The sequence below is a fragment of the Dreissena polymorpha genome, chromosome 5 (assembly GCF_020536995.1).
Source record: "Dreissena polymorpha isolate Duluth1 chromosome 5, UMN_Dpol_1.0, whole genome shotgun sequence".
Taxonomy (NCBI): domain Eukaryota; kingdom Metazoa; phylum Mollusca; class Bivalvia; order Myida; family Dreissenidae; genus Dreissena; species Dreissena polymorpha.
Window position 1 is genome coordinate 73,090,560 of NC_068359.1, and position 21,284 is coordinate 73,111,843.

Consider the following 21,284-nt stretch of genomic DNA (forward strand, 5'->3'; position numbering starts at 1 on the left):
TACGATAAATCATCGTATATTGTGAAAAAGAGTTGTTAAATGAAAAATCTCCAGTATAGGGTCAGTAACATAAAGGTGGGATTATGATAGTGATAATGATAATACTAATAATGATGATTATATCAATCACGGTGATAATAATAGTGATGATTATACAGCTAGGAAGGGCAAATAGTACGATAACACTGAACATTAGGGGTGGTACCTAAGTCATAAGTCTACAAATTCAGTTTATTTTACACGCTATGGCATTTCCTATGTATAATACATACATGCACATGCACTTGTGTAGTGATTAAAAACTATTGCAATATCCGTTTCAAAATTGTAGTATGATTGAACGTACGTAGGTCCCCATACTATAAATAGGGTACTCGCCCATCGAAAGTTTGTGAAGGTAACCGTAGAGAAACTTTTAAGCGATTAAATAGTACGATTATACGTTTTATCGAATTCAGTTCATAAAATTGCTAAACGCTAATGTGTACAACTCTTTATGATAGAAAAAGTTTTATAAAATTAAACAAACATCTATATTATAGAACTATTCCGACAATTCGTAGAAATTCTGATGGGTATTTAGGCCAAACAATGTTATTAATTTCCACTTACATAGACAAAAAGTAGGAGAGATAGGTCTTTAACTTGTTTTTACTATTCAATTGAATAAGAATTATTTATTAATATACAAATGACATGAATTCAACTTTCAGATCTCTGTATAATCTCTTTCGTCACTTGTTGGCAAATTACAATTATTAAATTTAGATAATATGATCGCAAAATATACAGCTGGTTAATTAAGTGTAATAAGCAAAAATGATGAAAACTTAACATGGAATACCAAAATAAACTTTGAGGTTCGTTGGGGAACCAGTAACTTGTTAACCTCTTATACTCCTCGTAAAATTAGTGATAATTGATGTTTTTTAGGGTTCACTAGAAATAATGTTTTATCTGTCTAATTTGCAAATGTAATACTTTATGTGTATTAAACTTATTATAAACGTAAATGTTACCATTTGATATATGTATTTTAGGTTACAATATACCAAAAGATTTCCTACACAAATTCAATGTAAAAGCAATAACTTCAACAAAAAATAAAGTCAAACTTTTGCGCATAGAGACCCCCATAACCATACCTTTTCTTAAAGAGCATTCCAAGTCGCAATGATTTAGACAATAAAAAAGGGGGGTCATGCGTTTTGCAAGAAAGAACTCGATGCGAATCAGCGGTCACTGTTTTACAGCCATCAATTTACCGGGTTCGTACCAGTGGATGTGGGTTTCCCGCCATCTGTCAAAGTCTCATGTAGTCTTTAACCTTCAAGCAAATGAGTGAATTTCTGTTAAACATCAAAGTTTTCCCTACCACATGCACAAAGAAACATTCTAAAATAAAGTCATGGCAAGTGCCCACACAGAGAATTGTGTCTTCTTATAAATGATGTTCAGGTTTTTAAAGAGTATAGCATTGCACTCCAAAAAGATTTAGTATATTGTAACCTAAAGGAAAAATATGTTCTGCATGAAATGTGTTTTTCTTGCATATTATTATCTTCCTATTCATATTGCACCAATATATTAAGTTTGGCTGGATTATCTGTCCATTTGGCCATTTTAGATCACATTTTCACATGCGGGTGTTTTCGGTCCGAAGAAGGCGATTTAAGGGCTGTTAAAGCTTAAATGTCCCTTTAAGAGTTAAAGCTGTTGTGTTCAATATCTGCAACAAAATACCAAAACAAACCATATGGACAGGCACGTGGGGCTTATGCGGGGTGGGGAAAGAATGAACTTGTCAGATATTTTCACTCTAAGCAATTTTGATAATGTCTTTTTTGTGTGTGTTTTTTTTTAAATACCCCCAAAAATGTCAATTTCCCAGCAAAAATATCCAATTTCATCCAAGACAAACAACAAATAAGCAAAAATGAGAGATCAAAGATACTTTGAAGTGTAGAAATCAATAAGCTTCCTATAACTTGTTGTTTCACACTTATAAAAGTGTGAAATCTTGAAAGCGCCTTGTTGCTCGGAGCCCATTTATTTACCAGTCGCAAATGGTATATTCTAGCATATAATGCCATGGGTGCCTTTAAACTGCAGCAGATGGTCAATATGCTCTGCCAGCTGTCATTCAGAGGTTCAAGAGAATACAAAATTTCATATTTTGGGCGCAAAACAAGTACTTTTGACTATTTTTATGGTGGCAATCTGGTCAAAATGGGCGTTAATAACTGAGCGAAAGACAAAAATGCTCATTTTGGGGGTTTAAACTAGAAGGAAAGGTTAAAATGAACAAGATACATATATGTTGGAGAGCATTATAAGCTTAGAAATGAAGTTCTATGAAGTAACAGGGGCAGAAAGGCAGCTCAGATCAATGCAGGCTTCCTGAAAGAGGTTTCTAGTACATCTTCTGGGGACACAGCTTCCCGCAGAATTCTCAACACAACACATATCATTGATCCATGTCACCTTTGTATGCAAAGACAAGCAAATAAGGTCAATACTTCCCATAAATCACTGAATGAGAGAAGCATGTACCAAATGAAAAACTAAACTGGTTGCTGAAAGTGCCACATTTTGGCAAAAAGATCCCTCTAAGGTAAATGATGAAGGGGACACTTGCTACAACAATCCTATGTTTAAGTCGGACGCCACATCCTTTCAAGCCGGGACCATGACTGTAAGCATATTGTGAGAAAACAATACCAAACACAAGCTAATTGTAGGGTTACAAGTAGCATATCAACTCAGATGCACTGCATACATGCTTAGGAACAAGGATAAACCTGTTAAGTGCCAACTTCTGCTGCCAACAAAGCGCGAGCTTTACGTGTCAGGACGCGGAACTATCCATACAAACTGCACGGGGAATTGCAAGGCGGCAAGGGTTTGAGTGACCACAAACCTGATTATGACAGTATTTCACACCTTAAGCATCATAAATATGCTTATTTGCTTGCGTACATGATAATAATTTAGTATTATTACCTGTTTTACCATCAACAACCCTTATCCAGTGGCCCTCGGCTTAGTTGCAGACATTCCTCTACCTGAAAAAGTCAAAATTCCCAATAAAAAATAGATATAAAATGGCAAAAAACATGCACTTAAGTATTTTTAGTGTATTTTTATGAATAATATGAAGTAATAAACCTTGTTATGTTCATGATTGCACTAAATATGAAGGCTGCCTCAATTAAGTGTCTGCTGCACTGTCCAAACTGTAAAAATGTCCGCCATTCCATGTCGGTGAAATGGGGCTCTGTTTGAATGTTCATGCTTTATGCACTAGCTATTGTTGCGTCACTGGATCACGGAGTTCCTGGCGTTGAATTCTGACTTCATGTAGCACACTAACGCTACACGGTCAACCAATATGCCTTTGAATTCAAGTCGGAAAGCAATTTAGCCCTTATTTGGCTATATCAGGGTGGGGGTCAACTTGAAAAACAACTATTCCAGGTCAAATTATCTGAATTCATGCATTTAAGGCACTTATTTTCTTCTCTTTTGTTAAGAAATGACCAAAAATCAGCTTTCCCAGTCATATTTTGCACTTGCAGATGATATTTCATTTTTACCTAAAGCTAGTTTAGGTTACAATATACCAAAAGATTTCCTACACAAATTCAATGTAAAAGCAATAACTTCAACAAAAAATAAAGTCAAACTTTTGCGCATAGAGACCCCCATAACCATACCTTTTCTTAAAGAGCATTCCAAGTCGCAATGATTTAGACAATAAAAAAGGGGGGTCATGCGTTTTGCAAGAAAGAACTCGATGCGAATCAGCGGTCACTGTTTTACAGCCATCAATTTACCGGGTTCGTACCAGTGGATGTGGGTTTCCCGCCATCTGTCAAAGTCTCATGTAGTCTTTAACCTTCAAGCAAATGAGTGAATTTCTGTTAAACATCAATGTTTTCCCTACCACATGCACAAAGAAACATTCTAAAATAAAGTCATGGCAAGTGCCCACACAGAGAATTGTGTCTTCTTATAAATGATGTTCAGGTTTTTAAAGAGTATAGCATTGCACTCCAAAAAGATTTAGTATATTGTAACCTAAAGGAAAAATATGTTCTGCATGAAATGTGTTTTTCTTGCATATTATTATCTTCCTATTCATATTGCACCAATATATTAAGTTTGGCTGGATTATCTGTCCATTTGGCCATTTTAGATCACATTTTCACATGCGGGTGTTTTCGGTCCGAAGAAGGCGATTTAAGGGCTGTTAAAGCTTAAATGTCCCTTTAAGAGTTAAAGCTGTTGTGTTCAATATCTGCAACAAAATACCAAAACAAACCATATGGACAGGCACGTGGGGCTTATGCGGGGTGGGGAAAGAATGAACTTGTCAGATATTTTCACTCTAAGCAATTTTGATAATGTCTTTTTTGTGTGTGTTTTTTTTTAAATACCCCCAAAAATGTCAATTTCCCAGCAAAAATATCCAATTTCATCCAAGACAAACAACAAATAAGCAAAAATGAGAGATCAAAGATACTTTGAAGTGTAGAAATCAATAAGCTTCCTATAACTTGTTGTTTCACACTTATAAAAGTGTGAAATCTTGAAAGCGCCTTGTTGCTCGGAGCCCATTTATTTACCAGTCGCAAATGGTATATTCTAGCATATAATGCCATGGGTGCCTTTAAAACTGCAGCAGATGGTCAATATGCTCTGCCAGCTGTCATTCAGAGGTTCAAGAGAATACAAAATTTCATATTTTGGGCGCAAAACAAGTACTTTTGACTATTTTTATGGTGGCAATCTGGTCAAAATGGGCGTTAATAACTGAGCGAAAGACAAAAATGCTCATTTTGGGGGTTTAAACTAGAAGGAAAGGTTAAAATGAACAAGATACATATATGTTGGAGAGCATTATAAGCTTAGAAATGAAGTTCTATGAAGTAACAGGGGCAGAAAGGCAGCTCAGATCAATGCAGGCTTCCTGAAAGAGGTTTCTAGTACATCTTCTGGGGACACAGCTTCCCGCAGAATTCTCAACACAACACATATCATTGATCCATGTCACCTTTGTATGCAAAGACAAGCAAATAAGGTCAATACTTCCCATAAATCACTGAATGAGAGTAGCATGTACCAAATGAAAAACTAAACTGGTTGCTGAAAGTGCCACATTTTGGCAAAAAGATCCCTCTAAGGTAAATGATGAAGGGGACACTTGCTACAACAATCCTATGTTTAAGTCGGACGCCACATCCTTTCAAGCCGGGACCATGACTGTAAGCATATTGTGAGAAAACAATACCAAACACAAGCTAATTGTAGGGTTACAAGTAGCATATCAACTCAGATGCACTGCATACATGCTTAGGAACAAGGATAAACCTGTTAAGTGCCAACTTCTGCTGCCAACAAAGCGCGAGCTTTACGTGTCAGGACGCGGAACTATCCATACAAACTGCACGGGGAATTGCAAGGCGGCAAGGGTTTGAGTGACCACAAACCTGATTATGACAGTATTTCACACCTTAAGCATCATAAATATGCTTATTTGCTTGCGTACATGATAATAATTTAGTATTATTACCTGTTTTACCATCAACAACCCTTATCCAGTGGCCCTCGGCTTAGTTGCAGACATTCCTCTACCTGAAAAAGTCAAAATTCCCAATAAAAAATAGATATAAAATGGCAAAAAAACATGCACTTAAGTATTTTTAGTGTATTTTTATGAATAATATGAAGTAATAAACCTTGTTATGTTCATGATTGCACTAAATATGAAGGCTGCCTCAATTAAGTGTCTGCTGCACTGTCCAAACTGTAAAAATGTCCGCCATTCCATGTCGGTGAAATGGGGCTCTGTTTGAATGTTCATGCTTTATGCACTAGCTATTGTTGCGTCACTGGATCACGGAGTTCCTGGCGTTGAATTCTGACTTCATGTAGCACACTAACGCTACACGGTCAACCAATATGCCTTTGAATTCAAGTCGGAAAGCAATTTAGCCCTTATTTGGCTATATCAGGGTGGGGGTCAACTTGAAAAACAACTATTCCAGGTCAAATTATCTGAATTCATGCATTTAAGGCACTTATTTTCTTCTCTTTTGTTAAGAAATGACCAAAAATCAGCTTTCCCAGTCATATTTTGCACTTGCAGATGATATTTCATTTTTACCTAAAGCTAGTTTAGGTTACAATATACCAAAAGATTTCCTACACAAATTCAATGTAAAAGCAATAACTTCAACAAAAAATAAAGTCAAACTTTTGCGCATAGAGACCCCCATAACCATACCTTTTCTTAAAGAGCATTCCAAGTCGCAATGATTTAGACAATAAAAAAGGGGGGGTCATGCGTTTTGCAAGAAAGAACTCGATGCGAATCAGCGGTCACTGTTTTACAGCCATCAATTTACCGGGTTCGTACCAGTGGATGTGGGTTTCCCGCCATCTGTCAAAGTCTCATGTAGTCTTTAACCTTCAAGCAAATGAGTGAATTTCTGTTAAACATCAATGTTTTCCCTACCACATGCACAAAGAAACATTCTAAAATAAAGTCATGGCAAGTGCCCACACAGAGAATTGTGTCTTCTTATAAATGGTGTTCAGGTTTTTAAAGAGTATAGCATTGCACTCCAAAAAGATTTAGTATATTGTAACCTAAAGGAAAAATATGTTCTGCATGAAATGTGTTTTTCTTGCATATTATTATCTTCCTATTCATATTGCACCAATATATTAAGTTTGGCTGGATTATCTGTTCATTTGGCCATTTTAGATCACATTTTCACATGCGGGTGTTTTCGGTCCGAAGAAGGCGATTTAAGGGCTGTTAAAGCTTAAATGTCCCTTTAAGAGTTAAAGCTGTTGTGTTCAATATCTGCAACAAAATACCAAAACAAACCATATGGACAGGCACGTGGGGCTTATGCGGGGTGGGGAAAGAATGAACTTGTCAGATATTTTCACTCTAAGCAATTTTGATAATGTCTTTTTTGTGTGTGTTTTTTTTTAAATACCCCCAAAAATGTCAATTTCCCAGCAAAAATATCCAATTTCATCCAAGACAAACAACAAATAAGCAAAAATGAGAGATCAAAGATACTTTGAAGTGTAGAAATCAATAAGCTTCCTATAACTTGTTGTTTCACACTTATAAAAGTGTGAAATCTTGAAAGCGCCTTGTTGCTCGGAGCCCATTTATTTACCAGTCGCAAATGGTATATTCTAGCATATAATGCCATGGGTGCCTTTAAACTGCAGCAGATGGTCAATATGCTCTGCCAGCTGTCATTCAGAGGTTCAAGAGAATACAAAATTTCATATTTTGGGCGCAAAACAAGTACTTTTGACTATTTTTATGGTGGCAATCTGGTCAAAATGGGCGTTAATAACTGAGCGAAAGACAAAAATGCTCATTTTGGGGGTTTAAACTAGAAGGAAAGGTTAAAATGAACAAGATACATATATGTTGGAGAGCATTATAAGCTTAGAAATGAAGTTCTATGAAGTAACAGGGGCAGAAAGGCAGCTCAGATCAATGCAGGCTTCCTGAAAGAGGTTTCTAGTACATCTTCTGGGGACACAGCTTCCCGCAGAATTCTCAACACAACACATATCATTGATCCATGTCACCTTTGTATGCAAAGACAAGCAAATAAGGTCAATACTTCCCATAAATCACTGAATGAGAGAAGCATGTACCAAATGAAAAACTAAACTGGTTGCTGAAAGTGCCACATTTTGGCAAAAAGATCCCTCAAGGTAAATGATGAAGGGGACACTTGCTACAACAATCCTATGTTTAAGTCGGACGCCACATCCTTTCAAGCCGGGACCATGACTGTAAGCATATTGTGAGAAAACAATACCAAACACAAGCTAATTGTAGGGTTACAAGTAGCATATCAACTCAGATGCACTGCATACATGCTTAGGAACAAGGATAAACCTGTTAAGTGCCAACTTCTGCTGCCAACAAAGCGCGAGCTTTACGTGTCAGGACGCGGAACTATCCATACAAACTGCACGGGGAATTGCAAGGCGGCAAGGGTTTGAGTGACCACAAACCTGATTATGACAGTATTTCACACCTTAAGCATCATAAATATGCTTATTTGCTTGCGTACATGATAATAATTTAGTATTATTACCTGTTTTACCATCAACAACCCTTATCCAGTGGCCCTCGGCTTAGTTGCAGACATTCCTCTACCTGAAAAAGTCAAAATTCCCAATAAAAAATAGATATAAAATGGCAAAAAACATGCACTTAAGTATTTTTAGTGTATTTTTATGAATAATATGAAGTAATAAACCTTGTTATGTTCATGATTGCACTAAATATGAAGGCTGCCTCAATTAAGTGTCTGCTGCACTGTCCAAACTGTAAAAATGTCCGCCATTCCATGTCGGTGAAATGGGGCTCTGTTTGAATGTTCATGCTTTATGCACTAGCTATTGTTGCGTCACTGGATCACGGAGTTCCTGGCGTTGAATTCTGACTTCATGTAGCACACTAACGCTACACGGTCAACCAATATGCCTTTGAATTCAAGTCGGAAAGCAATTTAGCCCTTATTTGGCTATATCAGGGTGGGGGTCAACTTGAAAAACAACTATTCCAGGTCAAATTATCTGAATTCATGCATTTAAGGCACTTATTTTCTTCTCTTTTGTTAAGAAATGACCAAAAATCAGCTTTCCCAGTCATATTTTGCACTTGCAGATGATATTTCATTTTTACCTAAAGCTAGTTTAGGTTACAATATACCAAAAGATTTCCTACACAAATTCAATGTAAAAGCAATAACTTCAACAAAAAATAAAGTCAAACTTTTGCGCATAGAGACCCCCATAACCATACCTTTTCTTAAAGAGCATTCCAAGTCGCAATGATTTAGACAATAAAAAAGGGGGGTCATGCGTTTTGCAAGAAAGAACTCGATGCGAATCAGCGGTCACTGTTTTACAGCCATCAATTTACCGGGTTCGTACCAGTGGATGTGGGTTTCCCGCCATCTGTCAAAGTCTCATGTAGTCTTTAACCTTCAAGCAAATGAGTGAATTTCTGTTAAACATCAATGTTTTCCCTACCACATGCACAAAGAAACATTCTAAAATAAAGTCATGGCAAGTGCCCACACAGAGAATTGTGTCTTCTTATAAATGATGTTCAGGTTTTTTAAAGAGTATAGCATTGCACTCCAAAAAGATTTAGTATATTGTAACCTAAAGGAAAAATATGTTCTGCATGAAATGTGTTTTTCTTGCATATTATTATCTTCCTATTCATATTGCACCAATATATTAAGTTTGGCTGGATTATCTGTTCCATTTGGCCATTTTAGATCACATTTTCACATGCGGGTGTTTTCGGTCCGAAGAAGGCGATTTAAGGGCTGTTAAGCTAAATGTCCCTTTAAGAGTTTAAAGCTGTTGTGTTCAATATCTGCAACAAATACCAAAACAAACCATATGGACAGGCACGTGGGGCTTATGCGGGGTGGGGAAAGAATGAACTTGTCAGATATTTTCACTCTAAGCAATTTTGATAATGTCTTTTTTGTGTGTGTTTTTTTTTAAATACCCCCAAAAATGTCAATTTCCCAGCAAAAATATCCAATTTCATCCAAGACAAACAACAAATAAGGCAAAAATGAGAGATCAAAGATACTTTGAAGTGTAAAATCAATAAGCTTCCTATAACTTGTTGTTTCACACTTATAAAAGTGTGAAATCTTGAAAGCGCCTTGTTGCTCGGAGCCCATTTATTTACCAGTCGCAATGGTATATTCTGAGCATATGTACTATTCTCGCATATAATGCAGGGTGCCTTTAAAACTGCAGCAGATGGTCAATATGCTCTGCCAGCTGTCATTCAGAGGTTCAAGTAGAATACAAAATTCATATTTTGGGCGCAAAACAGTACTTTTGACTATTTTATGGTGGCAATCTGGTCAAAATGGGCGTTAATAACTGAGCGAAAGACAAAAATGCTCATTTTGGGGGTTTAAACTAGAAGGAAAGGTTAAAATGAACAAGATACATATATGTTGGAGAGCATTATAAGCTTAGAAATGAAGTTCTATGAAGTAACAGGGGAAGCAGAAAGGCAGCTCAGATCAATGCAGGCTTCCTGAAGAGGTTTCTAGTACATCTTCTGGGGACACAGCTTCCCGCAGAATTCTCAACACAACACATATCATTGATCCATGTCACCTTTGGTATGCAAAGACAAGCCAAATAAGGTCAATACTTCCCATAATCACTGAATGAGGAGTAGCATGTACCAAATGAAAACTAAACTGGTTGCTGAAAGTGCCACATTTTGGCAAAAGAATCCCTCTAAGGTAAATGATGACAGGGGACACTTGCTACAACAATCCTATGTTTAAGTCGGACGCCACATCCTTTCAAGCCGGGACCATGACTGTAAGCATATTGTGAGAAAACAATACCAAACACAAGCTAAATTGTAGGGTTTACAAGTAGCATATCAACTCAATCACTGCATACATGCTTAGGAACAAGGGATAAACCTGTTAAGTGCCAACTTCTGCTGCCAACAAAGCGCGAGCTTTACGTGTCAGGACGCGGAACTATCCATACAAACTGCACGGGGAATTGCAAGGCGCAAGGGGTTTGAGTGACCACAACCTGATTATGACAGTATTTCACACCTTAAGCATCATAAATATGCTTATTTGCTTGCGTACATAGATAATATTTAGTATTATTACCTGTTTTACCATCAACAACCCTTATCCAGTGGCCCTCGGCTTAGTTGCAGACATTCCTCTACCTGAAAAAGTCAAAATTCCCAATAAAAAAATAGATATAAAATGGCAAAAAAACATGCACTTAAGTATTTTAGTGTATTTTTATGAATAATATGAAGTAATAAACCTTGTTATGTTCATGATTGCACTAAATATGAAGGCTGCCTCAATTAAGTGTCTGCTGCACTGTCCAAACTGTAAAAATGTCCGCCATTCCCTGTCGGTGAAATGGGGCTCTGTTTGATGTTCATGCTTTATGCACTAGCTATTGTTGCGTCACTGAGAATCACCGGAGTTCCTGGCGTTGAATTCTGACTTCATGTAGCAACACTACGCTACACGGTCAACCAAATATGCCTTGAATTCAAGTCGGAAAGCAATTTAGCCCTTATTTGGCTATATCAGGGTGGGGGTCAACTTGAAAACAACTATTTCCAGGTCAAATTATCTGAATTCATGCATTTAAGGCACTTATTTTCTTCTCTTTTGTTAAGAAATGACCAAAAATCAGCTTTCCCAGTCATATTTTGCACTTGCAGATGATATTTCATTTTACCTAAGCTAGTTTAGGTACAATATACCAAAAGATTTCCTACACAAATTCAATGTAAAAGCAATAACTTCACAAAAAATAAAGTCAAACTTTTGCGCATAGAGACCCCCATAACCATACCTTTTCTTAAAGAGCATTCCAAGTCGCAATGATTTAGACAATAAAAAAGGGGGGTCATGCGTTTTGCAAGAAAGAACTCGATGCGAATCAGCGGTCACTGTTTTACAGCCATCAATTTACCGGGTTCGTACCAGTGGATGTGGGTTTCCCGCCATCTGTCAAAGTCTCATGTAGTCTTTAACCTTCAAGCAAATGAGTGAATTTCTGTTAAACATCAATGTTTTCCCTACCACATGCACAAAGAAACATTCTAAAATAAAGTCATGGCAAGTGCCCACACAGAGAATTGTGTCTCTTATAAATGGTGTTCAGGTTTTTAAAGAGTATAGCATTGCACTCCAAAAAGATTTAGTATATTGTAACCTAAAGGAAAAATATGTTCTGCATGAATGTGTTTTTCTTGCATATTATTATCTTCCTATTCATATTGCACCAATATATTAAGTTTGGCTGGATTATCTGTTCATTTGGCCATTTGAGATCACATTTTCACCATGCTGGTGTTTTCGGTCCGAAGAAGGCGATTTAAGGGCTGTTAAAGCTTAAATGTCCCTTTAAGAGTTAAGCTGTTGTGTTCAATATCTGCAACAAAATACCAAAACAAACCATATGGACAGGAACGTGGGGCTTATGCGGGGTGGGGAAAGAATGAACTTGTCAGATATTTTCACTCCTAAGCAATTTTGATAATGTCTTTTTTGTGTGTGTTTTTTTTTAAATACCCCAAAAATGTCAATTTCCCAGCCAAAATATCCAATTTCATCCAAGACAAACAACAAATAAGCAAAAATGAGAGATCAAAGATACTTTGAAGTGTAGAATCAAAAGCTTCCTATAACTTGTTGTTTCACACTTATAAAAGTGTGAAATCTTGAAAGCGCCTTGTTGCTCGGAGCCATTTATTACCAGTCGCAAATGGTATATTCTAGCATATAATGCCATGGGTGCCTTTAAACTGCAGCAGATGGTCAATATGCTCTGCCAGCTGTCATTCAGAGGTTCAAGAGAATACAAAATTTCATATTTGGGCGCAAAACAAGTACTTTGACTATTTTTATGGTGGCAATCTGGTCAAAATGGGCGTTAATAACTGAGCGAAAGACAAAAATGCTCATTTTGGGGGTTTAAACTAGAAGGAAAGGTTAAAATGAACAGATACATATATGTTGGAGAGCATTATAAGCTTAGAAATGAAGAGAGTCTATAAGTAGTAACAGGGGCAGAAAGGCAGCTCAGATCAATGCAGGCTTCCTGAAAGAGGTTTCTAGTACATCTTCTGGGGACACAGCTTCCCGCAGAATTCTCAACACCACAACATATCATTGATCCATGTCACCTTTGTATGCCAAAGACAGCAAATAAGGTCAATACTTCCCATAAATCACTGAATGAGAGAAGCATGTACCAATGAAAAACTAACTAAACTGTGATTGAAGTGCCACATTTTGGCAAAAAGATCCCTCTAAGGTAAATGATGAGGGGACACTTGCTACAACAATCCTATGTTTAAGTCGGACGCCACATCCTTTCAAGCCGGGACCATGACTGTAAGAGCATATTGTGAGAAAACAATACCAAACACAAGCTAATTGTAGGGTTACAAGTAGCATATCAACTCAGATGCACTGCATACATGCTTAGGAACAAGGATAAAACCTGTTAAGTGCCAACTTCTGCTGCCAACAAAGCGCGAGCTTTACGTGTCAGGACGCGGAACTATCCATACAAACTGCACGGGGGAATTGCAAGGCGGCAAGGTTTGAGTGACCACAAACCTGATTATGACAGTATTTCACACCTTAAGCATCATAAATATGCTTATTTGCTTGCGTACATGATAATAATTAGTATTATTACTGTTTTACCATCAACAACCTTATCCAGTGGCCCTCGGCTTAGTTGCAGACATTCCTCTACCTGAAAAAGTCAAAATTCCCAAAAAAAATAGATATAAAATGGCAAAAAACATGCACTTAGTATTTTTAGTGTATTTTTATGAATAATATGAAGTAATAAACCTTGTTATGTTCATGATGTACTAAATATGAAGGCTGCCTCAATTAAGTGTCTGCTGCACTGTCCAAACTGTAAAAATGTCCGCCATTCCATGTCGGTGAAATGGGGCTCTGTTTGAATGTTCATGCTTTATGCATAGCTATTGTTGCGTTACTGGATCACGGAGTTCCTGGCGTGAATTCTGACTTCATGTAGCACACTAACGCTACACGGTCAACCAATATGCCTTTGAATTCAAGTCGGAAAGCAATTTAGCCCTATTTGGCTATATCAGGGTGGGGGTCAACTTGAAAAACAAACTATTCAGGTCAAATTATCTGAATTCATGCATTTAAGGCACTTATTTTCTTCTCTTTGTAAGAAATGACCAAAAATCAGCTTTCCCAGTCATATTTTGCACTTGCAGATGATTATTTCATTTTTACCTAAAGCTAGTTTAGGTTACAATATACCAAAAGATTTCCTACACAAATTCAATGTAAAAAAGCAATAATTCACAAAAAATAAGTCAAACTTTTGCGCATAGAGCCCCATAACCATACCTTTTCTAAAGAGCATTCCAAGTCGCAATGATTTAGACAATAAAAAAAGGGGGGTCATGCGTTTTGCAAGAAAGAACTCGATGCGAATCAGCGGTCACTGTTTTACAGCCATCAATTTACCGGGTTCGTACCAGTGGATGGGGTTTCCCGCCATCTGTCAAGTCTCATGTAGTCTTTAACCTTCAAGCAAATGAGTGAATTTCTGTTAAACATCAATGTTTTCCCTACCACATGCACAAAGAAACATTCTAAAATAAAGTCATGGCAAGTGCCCACACAGAGAATTGTGTCTTCTTATAAATGGTGTCAGGTTTTTAAAGAGTATAGCATTGCACTCACAAAAGATTTAGTATATTGTAACCTAAAGGAAAAATATGTTCTGAATGAAATGTGTTTCTTGCATATTATTATCTTCCTATTCATATTGCACCAATATTAAGTTTGGCTGGATTATCTGTCCATTGGCCATTTAGATCACATTTTCACATGCGGGTGTTTCGGTCGAAGAAGGCGATTTAAGGGCTGTTAAAGCTTAAATGTCCCTTTAAGAGTTAAAGCTGTTGTGTTCAATATCTGCAACAAAATACCAAAACAAACCATATGGACAGGCACGTGGGGCTTATGCGGGGTGGGGAAAGAATGAACTTGTCAGATATTTTCACTCCAAGCAATTTTGATAATGTCTTTTTTGTGTGTGTTTTTTTTAAATACCCCAAAAATGTCAATTTCCCAGAAAAATATCCAATTTCATCCAAGACAAACAACAAATAAGCAAAAAATGAGAGATCAAAGATACTTTGAAGTGTAGAAATCAATAAGCTTCCTAACTTGTTGTTTCACACTTATAAAAGTGTGAAATCTTGAAAGCGCCTTGTTGCTCGGAGCCCATTTATTTACCAGTCGCAAATGGTATATTCTAGCATATAATGCCATGGGTGCCTTTAAACTGCAGCAGATGGTCCAATATGCTCTGCCAGCTGCTCTTCAGAGGTTCAAGAGAATACAAAATTTCATATTTTGGGCGCAAAACAGTACTTTTGACTATTTTATGGTGGCAATCTGGTCAAAATGGGCGTTAATAACTGAGCGAAAGACAAAAATGCTCATTTTGGGGGTTTTAAACTAGAAGGAAAGGTTTAAAATGAACAAGATACATATATGTTGGAGACAGCATTATAAGCTTAGAAATGAATGTTCTATGAAGTTTAGTAACAGGAGGCCGAAAGGCAGCTCAATCAATGCGGCTTCCTGAAGAGGTTTCTAGGACATCTTCTGGGGACACAGCTTCCCGCCAGAATTCTCAACACAACAACATATCATGATCCATGTCACCTTGTATGCAAAGACAAGCAAATAAGGTCAATACTTCCCAAAATCACTGAATGAGAGAAGCATTTGTACCAAATGAAAAACTAAACTGGTTGCTGAAAGTGCCACATTTTGGCAAAAAGATCCCTCTAAGGTAAATGATGAAGGGGACACTTGCTACAACAATCCTATGTTAAGTCGGACGCCACATCCTTTCAAGCCGGGGGGGACCATGACTGTAAGCATATTGTGAGAAAACAATACCAAACACAAGCTAATTGTAGGGTTACAAGTAGCATATCAACTCAGATGCACTGCATACATGCTTAGGAACAAGGATAAACCTGTTAAGTGCCAACTTCTGCTGCCAACAAAGCGCGAGCTTACGTGTCAGGACGCGGAACTATCCATACAAACTGCACGGGGGAATTGCAAGGCGGCAAGGGTTTGAGTGACCACAAACCTCGATTATGACAGTATTTCACACCTTAAGCATCATAAATATGCTTATTGCTTGCGTACATGATAATAATTTAGTATTATTACCTGTTTACCATCAACACCCTTATCCGTGGCCCTCGGCTTAGTTGCAGACATTCCTCTACCTGAAAAAGTCAAAATTCCCAATAAAAATAGATTATATAAAATGGCAAAAAACATGCATTTAAGTATTTTTAGTGTATTTTTATGAATATAGAAGTAAATAAACCTGTTATGTTCATGATTGTACTAAATATGAAGGCTGCCTCAATTAAGTGTCTGCTGCACTGTCCAAACTGTAAAATGTCCGCCATTCCATGTCGGTGAAATGGGGCTCTGTTTGAATGTTCATGCTTTATGCACTAGCTATTGTTGCGTTACTGGATCACGGAGTTCCTGGCGTTGAATTCTGACTTCATGTAGCACACTAACGCTACACGGTCAACCAATATGCCTTTGAATTCAAGTCGGGAAAGCAATTTAGCCTTATTTGGCTATATCAGGGTGGGGGTCAACTTGAAAAACAACTATTCCAGGTCAAATTATCTGAATTCATGCATTTAAGGCACTATTTTCTTCTCTTTTGTTAAGAAATGACCAAAAATCAGCTTTCCAGTCATATTTTGCACTTGCAGATGATATTCATTTTTACCTAAAGCTAGTTTAGGTTACAATATACCAAAAGATTTCCTACACAAATTCAATGTAAAAGCAATAACTTCAACAAAAATAAAGTCAAACTTTTGCGCATAGAGACCCCCATAACCATACCTTTCTTAAAGAGCATTCCAAGTCGCAATGATTTAGAAAATAAAAAAGGGGGGGGTCATGCGTTTTGCAAGAAAGAAACTCGATGCGAATCAGCGGTCACTGTTTTACAGCCATCAATTTACCGGGTTCGTACCAGTGGATGTGGGTTCCCGCCATCTGTCAAAGTCTCATGTAGTCTTTAACCTTCAAGCAAATGAGTGAATTTCTGTTAAACATCAATGTTTTCCCTACCACATGCACAAAAGAAACATTCTAAAATAAAGTCATGGAAAGTGCCCACACAGAGAATTGTGTCTTCTTATAAATGATGTTCAGGTTTTTAAAGAGTATAGCATTGCACTCCAAAAAGATTTAGTATATTGTAACCTAAGGAAAAATGTTCTGCATGAAATGTGTTTTTCTTGCATATTATTATCTTCCTATTCATATTGCACAATATATTAAGTTTGGCTGGATTATCTGTCCATTTGGCCATTTTAGATCACATTTTCACATGCGGGTGTTTTCGGTCCGAAGAAGGCGATTTAAGGGCTGTTAAAGCTTAAATGCCCTTTAAGAGGTTAAAGCAGTTGTGTTCAATATCTGCAACAAAATACCAAAACAAACCATATGGACAGGCACGTGGGGCTTGCTGCGGGGGGGGAAAGAATGAATTGTCAGATATTTCACTCAAGCAATTTGATAATGTCTTTTTTGTGTGTGTTTTTTTTAAATTACCCCAAAAATGTCAATTTCCCAGCAAAAATATCCAATTCATCCAGACAAACAACAAATAAGCAAAAATGAGAGATCAAAGATACTTTGAAGTGTAGAAATCAATAAGCTTCCATAACTTGTTGTTTCACACTTATAAAAGTGTGAAATCTTGAAAGCGCCTTGTTGCTCGAGAGCCCATTTATTTACCAGTCGCAAATGGTATATTCTAGCATATAATGCCATGGGTGCCTTTAAACTGCAAGCAGATGGTCAATTGCTCTGCCAGCTGTCATCAGAGGTTCAAGAGAATACAAAATTTCATATTTGGGCGCCAAACAAGTACTTTGACTATTTTTATGGTGGCAATTGGTCAAAATGGGCGTTAAAAATGAGCGAAAGACAAAATGCTCATTTTGGGGGTTTAAACTAGAAGGAAAGGTTAAAATGAACAAGATACATATATGTTGGAGAGCATTATAAGCTTAGAAATGAAGTTCTATGAAGGTAACAGGGGGCAGAAAGAGAAAGGCAGCTCAGATCAATTGCAGGCTTCCTGAAAGAGGTTTCTAGTACATCTTCTGGGGACACAGCTTCCGCAGAATTCTCAACACAACACATATCATTGATCCATGTCACCTTTGTATGCAAAGACAAGCAAATAGGTCAATACTTCCCATAAATCACTGAATGAGAGAAGCATGTACCAAATGAAAAACTAAACTGTTGCTGTGAAAGTGCCAAATTTTGGCAAAAAGATCCCTCTAAGGTAAATGATGAAGGGGGACACTTGCTACAACAATCCTATGTTTAAGTGGACGCCACATCCTTTCAAGCCGGGACCATGATGTAAGCATATTGTGAGAAAACAATACCAAACACAAGCTAATTGTAGGGTTAAAGTAGCATATCAACTCAGATGCACTGCAACATGCTTAGGAACAAGGATATAAACCTGTTAATGTGCAAATTATGCTGCCAACAAAGAGCGAGCTTTACGTGTCAGGACGCGGAACTATCCATACAAACTGCACGGGGGGAATTGCAAGGCGGCAAGGGGTTGAGTGACCAAAACCTGATTATGACAGTATTTACACCTTAAGCATCATAAATATGCGTATTTGCTTGCGTACATGATAATAATTAGTATTATACCTGTTTACCATCAACAAACCCTTATCCAGTGGCCCTCGGCTTAGTGCAGACATTTCTCTACCTGAAAAAGTCAAAATTCCAATAAAAAATAGATCTAAAATGGCAAAAAACATGCACTTAAGTATATTTTTTTTAGTGTATTTTTATGAATTAATATGAAGGTAATAAACCTTGTTATGTTCATGATTGCCACTGAATATGAAGGCTCTTGCCTCAATTAAGTGTCTGGCTGCACTGTTCCAAACTGCTAAAAATGTCCGCCATTCCATGTCGGGTGAATGTAATGGGGCTCTGTTTGAAGTTCATGCTTATGCACTAGTATTGTTGCGTTCACTGCATCACGGAGTTCCTGGCGGTGAATTCTGACTTCATGTGCACACTAACGCTACCCGGTCAACCAATTCTTGCCTTCTTGTTTTGAATTCCAAGTCGGAAAGCAATTTAGCCTTATTTGGCTATATCAGGGTGGGGGTCAACTTGAAAAACAACTATTCCAGGTCAAATTATCTGAATCATGCATTTAAGGCACTTATTTCTCTCTTTTGTTAAGAAATGACCAAAAATCAGCTTCCCAGTCATATTTTGCACTTGCAGATGATATTTCATTTTTACTAAAGCTAGTTTAGGTTACAAATACCAAAAGATTTCCTACACAATTCAATGTAAAAGCAAATAAACTTCAACAACAAAATAAAGTCAAACTTTTGCGCATAGAGACCCCATAAACCATACCTTTTCTTAAAGAGCATTCCAAGTCGCAATGATTTAGACAATATTAAAAAAGGGGGGGTTCATGCGTTTGCAAGAAAGAACTCGATGCGAATCAGCGGGTCACTGTTTTACAGCCATCAATTTACGGGTTCGTACCAGTGGATGTGGGTTCCCGCCATCTGTCAAAGTCTCATGTAGTCTTAACCTTCAAGCAAATGAGTGAATTTCTGTTAAACATCAATGTTTCCCTACCACATGCACAAAGAAACATTCTAAAATAAAGTCATGGCAAGGCCCCACAAAGAGAATTGTGTCTTCTATAAATGGGTTCAGGTTTTTAAAGAGTATGCATTGCACTCCAAAAAGATTTAGTATATGTAACCTAAAGGAAAAATATGTTCTGCAATGAAATGTGTTTTTCTTGCATATTATTATCTTCCTATTCATATTGCACCAATATATTAAGTTTGGCTGGGATATCTGTCCATTTGGCCATTTTAGATCACATTTCACATGCGGGTGTTTTTCGGTCCGAAGAAGCGATTTAAGGGCTGTTAAAGCTTAAATGTCCCTTTAAGAGTTTAAAGCAGTTGTGTTCAATATCTGCAACAAAATACCCAAACAAACCATATGGACAGGCACGTGGGGCTTATGCGGGGTGGGGAAGGAAGAAGAACTTGTCAGATATTTTCACTCTAAGCAATTTTGATAATGTCTTTTTTGTGTGTTGTTTTTTTTAAATACCCCCAAAAATGTCAATTTCCACAGCAAAAATATCCAATTTCATCCAAGACAAACAACAAAAAAGCAAAAATGAGAGATCAAAGATACTTTGAAGTGTAGAAATCAATAAGCTTCTATAACTTGTGTGTTTCACTTATAAAAGTGTGAAACTTGAAAGCGCCTTGTGCTCGGAGCCCATTTATTTACCAGTCGCAAATGGTATATTCTAGCATATAATGCCCATGGGTGCCTTTAAACTGCAGCAGATGGTCAATATGCTCTGCCAGCTGTCATTCAGAGGTTCAAGAGAATACAAAATTCATATTTTGGGCGCAAAACAAGTACTTTTGACTATTTTATGGTGGCAATTGGTCAAAATGGGGTTTAATACTGAGCGAAAGACAAAAATGCTATTTTGGGGGTTTTAAACTAGAAGGAAAGGTTAAAATGAACAAGATACATATGTTGGAGAGCATAATATAAGCTTAGAAATGAAGTTCCTGAAGTAAGTAACAGGGGCAGAAAGGCAGCTCAGATAAATGCAGGCTTCCTGAAAGAGGTTTCTAGTACATCTTCTGGGGACACAGCTTCCCGCAGAATTCTCAACACCAAACACCATATCATTGATCCATGTCACCTTTGTATGCAAAGACAAGCAAATAAGGTCAATACTTCCCATAAATCACTGAATGAGAGAAGCATGTACCAAATGAAAAACTAAACTGGTTGCTGAAAGTGCCACATTTTGGCAAAAAGATCCCTCTAAGGTAAATGATGAAGGGGAAACTTGCTAAAACAACCTAGTTTAAGTCGGACGCCACATCCTTTCAGCGGGCCATGGGACCATGAGTAAGCATATTGTGAGAAAACATACCAAACACAAGCTAATTGTAGGGTTACAAGTAGCATATCAACTCAGATGCACCTGCATACATGCTTAGGAACAAGGATAAACTGTTAAGTGCCAACTTCTGCTGCCAACAAGCGCGAGCTTTACGTGTCAGGACGCGGAATATCATAAAAACTGCACGGGAATTGCAAGGCGGCAAGGGTTTGAGTGACCACAAACCTGATTATGACAGTATTTCACACCTTAAGCATCATAAATATGCTTATTTGCTTGTGACCCCATGATAAGATTTAGTATTATTACCTGTTTTACCATCAACAACCCTTATCCAGTGCCCTCGGCTTAGTTGACAGACATTCCTCTACCTGAAAAAAGTCAAAATTCCAATAAAAAAGATATAAAAATGGCAAAAACAAACATGCACTTAAGTATTTTTAGTGTATTTTTATGAATAATATGAAGTAATAAACATTGTTATGTTCATGATTGCACTAAATATGAAGGCTTGCCTCAATTAAGTGTCTGCTGCACTGGTCAAACTGTTAAAAATGTCCGCCATTCATGTCGGTGTGAAATGGGGCTCTGTT

General features: G+C 37.3%; 1 long non-coding RNA gene across 5 annotated transcripts; it reads right to left on the reverse strand.

Moving 5' to 3' along the window:
• Positions 1 to 1,037: 1,037 nt before the first annotated feature.
• LOC127880554 (uncharacterized) lies at positions 1,038 to 21,032 on the reverse strand. 5 transcript variants are annotated; one of them, XR_008049573.1, is made up of 7 exons: positions 21,001 to 21,031; positions 11,580 to 11,630; positions 10,737 to 10,798; positions 8,148 to 8,209; positions 5,576 to 5,637; positions 3,004 to 3,065; positions 1,038 to 1,327 (listed from the first exon to the last, which is right to left on the reverse strand). It is a non-coding gene; the product is annotated as an uncharacterized LOC127880554 (long non-coding RNA). The 5 variants fall into 5 exon arrangements; XR_008049574.1 differs by lacking the exon at positions 11,580 to 11,630 and having other exon boundaries at positions 21,001 to 21,032; XR_008049577.1 differs by lacking the exons at positions 11,580 to 11,630; positions 21,001 to 21,031 and adding an exon at positions 16,688 to 16,698.
• Between the last annotated feature and the right edge of the window lie 252 nt (positions 21,033 to 21,284).